This window comes from Silene latifolia, chromosome 6 (assembly GCF_048544455.1).
Source record: "Silene latifolia isolate original U9 population chromosome 6, ASM4854445v1, whole genome shotgun sequence".
Classification (NCBI taxonomy): Eukaryota; Viridiplantae; Streptophyta; class Magnoliopsida; order Caryophyllales; family Caryophyllaceae; genus Silene; species Silene latifolia.
In genome coordinates this window covers 46,704,670-46,711,574 of record NC_133531.1, presented here as the reverse complement: position 1 = coordinate 46,711,574, position 6,905 = coordinate 46,704,670, and the positions used below count along the sequence as shown (strand labels likewise).

At 42.7% G+C, this 6,905-nt stretch overlaps 1 non-coding gene across 1 annotated transcript; it reads left to right on the top strand.

Moving 5' to 3' along the window:
• Positions 1-213: 213 nt before the first annotated feature.
• Positions 214-320, top strand: LOC141589473 (small nucleolar RNA R71). Its single transcript, XR_012520410.1, has one exon. It is a non-coding gene; the product is annotated as a small nucleolar RNA R71 (small nucleolar RNA).
• Positions 321-6,905: the final 6,585 nt, after the last annotated feature.

The following is a 6,905-nucleotide window of genomic DNA, read 5'->3' as shown; positions in this document are numbered from 1 at the left end:
AATTGTGTGATAGAATCTACCTCATGCTTCCCTCCTCTAGTGGCCTTTCGTGGTCTACTATATTGGGAATTATGAACCGCCATCTCTTCGATTTTAGCCCATGTTTGGTTGTCATCAACTTCGGCTAACCTCCCATTGGAGCCCATATTAAGAACATTTCGTGAGTCTTCATATAAGCCATTCCAAAACTGTTGAACAAGGAACCATTCACTAAGTCCATGGTGTGGACAAGAGTGACAAGTGTCCTTAAATCTCTCCCATACTTCATATAATGATTCCTCATCCCTTTGCTTGAACCCGGTGATTTGAGCTCTCAACATGTTAGTCTTATCCGGAGGATAAAATTTCTTGTATAAAGCAAGTGCTAACTTCTTCCATTAATCAATACCAAGGGTAGCCTTGTCTAGGCTCTTTAACCATTGCTTTGCGGTTCCGATCAAGGAAAAAGGAAACAACACCCACCGAATTTGATTTTGGGTTACTCCGGTTTGAGAGATAGCATCACAATAGTCACAAAAAGTCTCCATATGTAGATGAGGATCTTCACTAGGCATCCCTCCAAATTGACTTCTCTCAACTAGTTGTATGAATGCAGATTTGGCAATGAAATTACCGGTTAAGTGAGGTGGTGTTGGAGTACCCTTTGGTAGGTTCTCCTCCGTAGGTACGGAATGAGATCAAAATTTAGGCATTGTGGGTTGATTTTGTGGTTGGTTTTGAATTGGGTTCTCCTATCCTTCTCTTGCAAAATGGTTGGTAAACACAACACTATCCGATTGGACAACACCGATGTCCACAAGTTCTCCAATACCTAAACTTGTCGAAGCCCCTCTAACGGTTCTTCTAAGATTAATCAAGGTTCTTTTAATCTCGGGATCAATAGGCAAAAGTCTACCTTATGATCTCCTAGACATGCAAAAAGCAAACAACTAGAAAACGTTTAAAACTACCTTGAGGAGTTTGACTTCCCCAAGGTCAAGAAAGACACAACTAAAAACAACAAATGAAAACAATTCAATTGAATACCGTCCCCGCCAACGACGCCATTTTTGGTGCGGTTAAAACGTTGTCGTCTAAGTCAACCAACCAAAACAATATTTATAACATAACAAACTACTCTCAGTAGAGTGGTAAGTAAAGGCCGGATCCCAAAGGATGAATATTGAATTAAGTTAGCGGTTGTAGAAAGCTATGTCTTAGGGTGCCACATATTGGGTTGATATTGAGGTATCAAGCTACACTACTTTAACAATGAAAAGTAAAGAAATGAAAGCAAAACAAGCAACTAGGGGCAGAGTCCAATACCAAGCCTTTAATTTAATTTAAGCTTTTGCAAGACAAAGTCCTCCGGCGACATGATTCCGATGCGCACTCGGAAACATAGTCTTGTAAGTTTGAATTTCTCTTAGGTTCGCATGTCGGGATAGATAGGTAGGTTGGTTGGATTAACGATAGGCAAAGGACTGCCCTGTTCTTACAGAATGAAGATAAAGATCGAGGGATACACCACTCCCCTTAGCATACGAGTCCCAACCGATGAGTTTCACGCGCTTTAAGCCCGGACTGGCCCACGCGCGGTTAGGAAAATTGGCCGCAATCTGAGCGGTACCACGCACGACACTTTATCTCTTCTTTGACTCTTGTGGACAATGGGCCATGGGGGCGCTTGGGAACAAGCGTTTGCATTTGTGGAGTCGCCACTAATTTTTATGGGAAATTGGAACCGTTCGAATACCTCGTGTCATGTCAAGACACAAAGTAGTGACATGAACACCAAGAACTCGTTACCCTTAGCATTCTATGTCTAGAATGACTCTCGTGGATGCCATTGAACACGGATGTTCAGAGAGATCTGGAGTAAGGGGTGAGGGTACGTATTAGGAAGTCCTTTTAATGAACACCTAATCCCGTCCGCCTCGATAGCGGCCTCTACTAATGATTAGGGAAATCGTTTATAGTCGATATGTTGTCGATTATATGCATGCAATGCAACATCCAATGTTTTAATCCTAACATGTGAGAATTAACTAAGTCGGTGAACACGTATTTAGGCAAACAATTATGTCGAAGTAGGGTTTAGAATTAATTACATGTGAAGGAACAAGTAAATAAATCATACGATACAATAAATAAATAAAACGAATAAAATTACAATAAATTAAAACGGGTTTAATCGATTTACGTCAAAAATACATCTAAGACGGATGATTTAAGAAAAACAAGAGAAAATAAATTAGCATAATACGGGCAGGTTAAAAGGTGATAATACGAATAATAATCAATTAATACGTAGACTAACGAATTAAGTCGAAGGAAGAACGGAAGTTCAGAGACAGAACTCAACCCGGAACAGGCGCGGCAGTACTGCGTCTCTTGGAAGAGGCGCAGTGGTTACTGCGTCTGTTCCTGAGCTGAGTTCTGGTTGTGAAGCCGGAACAGCGAATTGTTAATGTTCGTTGGTGATTTTAATGGTTGATTACGGATATTAGACTCGGATGAAAGTTATTTAACAGGTTATTTACATGTGAATTTGGTCATAAAAGCGATAACACGAATTAAAACTAATTAAAACTAATTATAAACGAGTTAAGGTTAATTATAATTTAGTTAGATTATTTATAGAGACGATAACAAATTAGACAAACGTGATAAACTGATAGAAGCATATACAAAAGTTGAATTCCAGAGACTTGATGTGAACAAATCGAATCTCCAAAACTCGGATTTGATTTAATGACGAAAACCCGCAAATATTGATTACTAGGGATTTAGGTCGGGATTAAAGCGATAATTATTTTAAATATATTAGAACTAAAGCTATTATACGAATGAAATATGAAGAAAATAAGAAAAGACGAAACAAAAGAGACGAATTAACAAGGGACAAAGGAAGAAGAAGAAAGGCAGGAACTGCGGCAGCCTCAGGAAGAGGCGCAGCAGATGCTGCGACTCTTCGAAGAGGCGCAGTAGTTGCTGCGTTTCTTTTCGACGTCTGTCTTCTGTTAATCCGTAAAAATAGTTTAATAAAGGGGTTTTAGAAATCGGTTTTAAATATATTTTTGACGTAAACCTTACATTAATTAGTACAAGAATAAAATACAATAAAAGATGGGATTTACACACTCAGACTTACATGTTTGACGAAACGAGATTGACTAAGTTAACGTTTAGTGATTGCTCGACTCGAATGTATGATGAAAGTGTCCTCGTAAGAGGATCTGGATTAAATTGATTGATTAATTGAGGTGTAGTTGGTCAAATTGGTCGGTCATGCAACGTGACTGGTACTCAGAAGCATCTGAGCTTACGTGGTCGATTGATCAAGCACGTAGTCGTCAATAAGCTTAGAGCACGGTCTTAGAATGCAAAGGGAGAAGAGAAGGGCGGACACTTGCGTGAGAAATATGTGAAGCCGAAGGATTCTAATTATACTAATCACACAGAGGAATTATGGAATGACTGAAACTTTGGAAACAAATCTCGAAAAGATTTGAAAATACGCAGAAAAGAGCTGGGGAAGAGGCGCAGCAGCTGCTGCGATCCTTCGAAGAGGTGCAGCAGGTGCTGCGTCCTTTCCCCGTAGGTTTCCTCCTGCGGAAGAAAGATTTCAGCGTTTCTTTTATGGAATTGCGGTAGATCTCAAGTTCCTTATTCTTTATCATAAAATTTCGGGATATATTTTACCAAAAGATAAAAAAAATTGACTTTATGGAATAAATATCTGGAACATTCTAGAACATTTCGACTCGGCATTTTAAACGGTTTATTAGAAAATGAAGCGGTTTTGGACCCGGACTCCAAATGAACTCTAATTACTGTCAAAACGACCGTATCGGCGCGTAGATGTCAACCAAGGGGTAGACACGAGTATTTGAGCTATCACTTGACAATAAACTTACGAACTATCATAAATCGTTCCGTGTACCAAACATGCGGCTCAATCATCACCGGGTGTTTGGCGGGAGGTGCAGAAATGAGGTATCTACAGAGCCCCCACTTTGACTGAGGCTTGGACAAGGCGAAACTCAAAGTATAGCCATCAGGCAATCGAAGATTACAACCTGACGACTATGGCGACGTGAGGCGGCTCAAGGGGTCTGAGCCAAGGACCTGTCGTCGGGAACATTTTAGAGTCTGTCGACTATCGAGAAGGGTCGTTTAAAGTCCATTAGACTACGTAAGGAAGCTCGCCAGCCATAAGAAGAGACCATACCTGAGACTTCTTCCTCGAGATGTTTCCGGAATTACGTAGAGGAGCTAAGGTTAGGACATAAAAGATATATAAGGATTGTGTTCGGTGTGTGGGACCCTAAAAGGAAAACATCGACGGGAAGACGGCCTAAGGGTAACCGTAGTTTGGGCGTATGAACCCGGAGAAAGCGATCACAAACGGATTTGGAGCCTATAGATGAAGTCTAGGTGTGGGAGCATAGGTAGGTTGGGAACCTAAGGTTGGAATGAGAACATCCGGAGAACGATACCTTTGCCGAACTCCAAGGGGAAACGAAACATAATATTGAGGGCAGCAGGACGTCGGTAGAAACTGCTGGGGGAATCTGCTTGCGTCGGTCTCAAGCGAACTCCATATCTTGAGATGTATTATCGGCTGTCATAAACTCTCGCTGGGAAAATAGGGGTATTGATAAGGTGTGTCGAAACACCGTCGAAAAAAATCCGCTCCTTGCTGCAAGCGAAGTCTTGGTGAAATATCTTTGCTGGGCTTGATAAAATACTGCGACGATTCACAGTCTGCTCGAAGATAAAATACTGCGACGGCTCGCAGTCTGCTCGAAGACAAAATACTGGTCCGGACAAAAATAAATGCCCAAGAATCCAAATATATGACATATGGTGTTGGAGAAGAGGCGCACCAAAGATGGGCCCACAAATAACGAACTTATAACGAACTTTTGAAAATTAAACTGGAGGGAAATTGGGGAAGAGGCACAACAAGAACTGTGACTCTTGGAAGAGGCACAGCAGATGCTCCGTCCTTTCATGAGGTCGTCCCAGTCTGAGTAAAAACTCGACAGAAGTCGTGTTTACTTCACAATAACAAAACACAAAACTCTTAAAACTCTCTCAAATTCCAACAAAAATACGTCAAAATTTGATCAAATACTTCCATTAATCATGACTAATCGAGGTATGTGACTCATTCTTACTTTAACATTCGTATTTGCTTGATTTTCGATCGAAAAAATTAGGGTTTTCAACCCATTTATTTCGAAAATTTGGGGCTTTTCCCCCAAATGAATTTGCCTTGTAAAATTGACATTATAAATGGATAATTGACGATGTTAGCAACCTAACCATGTATTTGTTTTGAATTTTCGTCAAGCATTGAGCATTTGAGTGAAATTGAGACGGTTTCTCAGCTGTTTCGAAAACCGCTTCGAAAATGGCCTTAGGATTGCCCATTTTTGATGAAATTTGATTGTTGGAATCCTTGTGTAACGGGTTAACTCCCTACCATGTTGGATTTTTGATTTGTGACAGCTTTTTTAGGACAGTTTTTTAGGGCATAACCGCCATTATAGCGAAATGCTGCCAAATTTTTGACCCAAACCCATGACTAGGCTTAGACATAGACTTGACTTGACTCATTTTACCCATATGAATGGTTGGGTTTTGAAAGAAATGGCCAAAGATGGCGATATAATGCCATTTTCGGGGCTAAAAAAGGCTTTCAACCACCTTCATCGAGGCTTGTCGTCACTTGATGCACCCTAATTTACTTCGACTTTGCAGGTGATGTTCCTGCTACGGGCTCCTATGGACGTTGAATTTGACTTTGACCCTTCTCGTACTCTTGAGGAGGTTTTCGAGGAGGTTGTCGAGGAGGTCCCGAGGGGGGCCAACGTCGGACGAGGTGGTCGCCAGCTAGCGGGAGCACCTGAGTGGGCGGAGAAATGGGATGGTCGACATCTCATTTGGGAAGTGGAGAGCCACCTATCTTACAGGACGGCTAGAAGTTTGGTAGACTTCAGACTTGTCATCTCTTTACTAATTTCCTCCCCTATTCACTTGTAATTCCATTTCTCATTTGCTTTGTGCTGAAGATAGCATTTTCTTTAATCAATACAGGAGGCCGGGAACTTGAGGTCCTTCTCCGATTACACGACGATGATGGAGACCTACGGGAAGCTGACGGAGGAGGAGAAGGCCATCATCGACCTGGGAGCCTTCAGAGCCTTGGTGGGAGCGTGGAGGGCGATCAAGGAAAGGAAGCTTCGGGCTAAACTTTGCCTGATTCGAGCTTTCCTCGATCAATACTGGGACACGACCTCGACCTTTCACATGCCTTTTTAGGAGGTCGGGGTCACTTTGGAGGATTACGACATGATTTCTGGTCTGCCGTGTGGTGAGGAGTCTGTGGTGTGGCCGTCGACGGCTATGAGGGTGGACTCGGCTGAGGCCATGAGGCTGATCGGCTGGAACCTGGCAGAGGGTGCTGCCAGCGTTCCCGGGTTGGTACCCGGTACTTACGTCAGGGACTACTTTGCGGGTAGGACCCCGGCGTTGGTGACGATGGAGGGGAGGAGGGTGGCTCCTCCCTGCTTGTACTGCGGAGCAGAGGGCTCGTTTGTGGCTTTGGTGGTTCTTGTCTTCACTTTACCTTGGAGACTAGGGGGAGAGGCTGTCGACGAAGCTTCTTCCGTTCCTTGCTGACTTGAGTGATCTAGGTCATTGGGACTGGGTTACTCCTCGTTTTGCGGTCCTCACTCGCTATATGAGGGCCATGGTTCGTCCCGAGCTGCTGGAGAAGGGGACTTCTCCTGCCACGGTCGGTCCTGGGCTGCTGTTGGAGGTATGAACCTTCGTTTAGCATTTTGAAAGATCATTACTTCTTCATACATTTCTTTTACTTTTATCGAATCATGAAAGATCATCATCGATTGTCT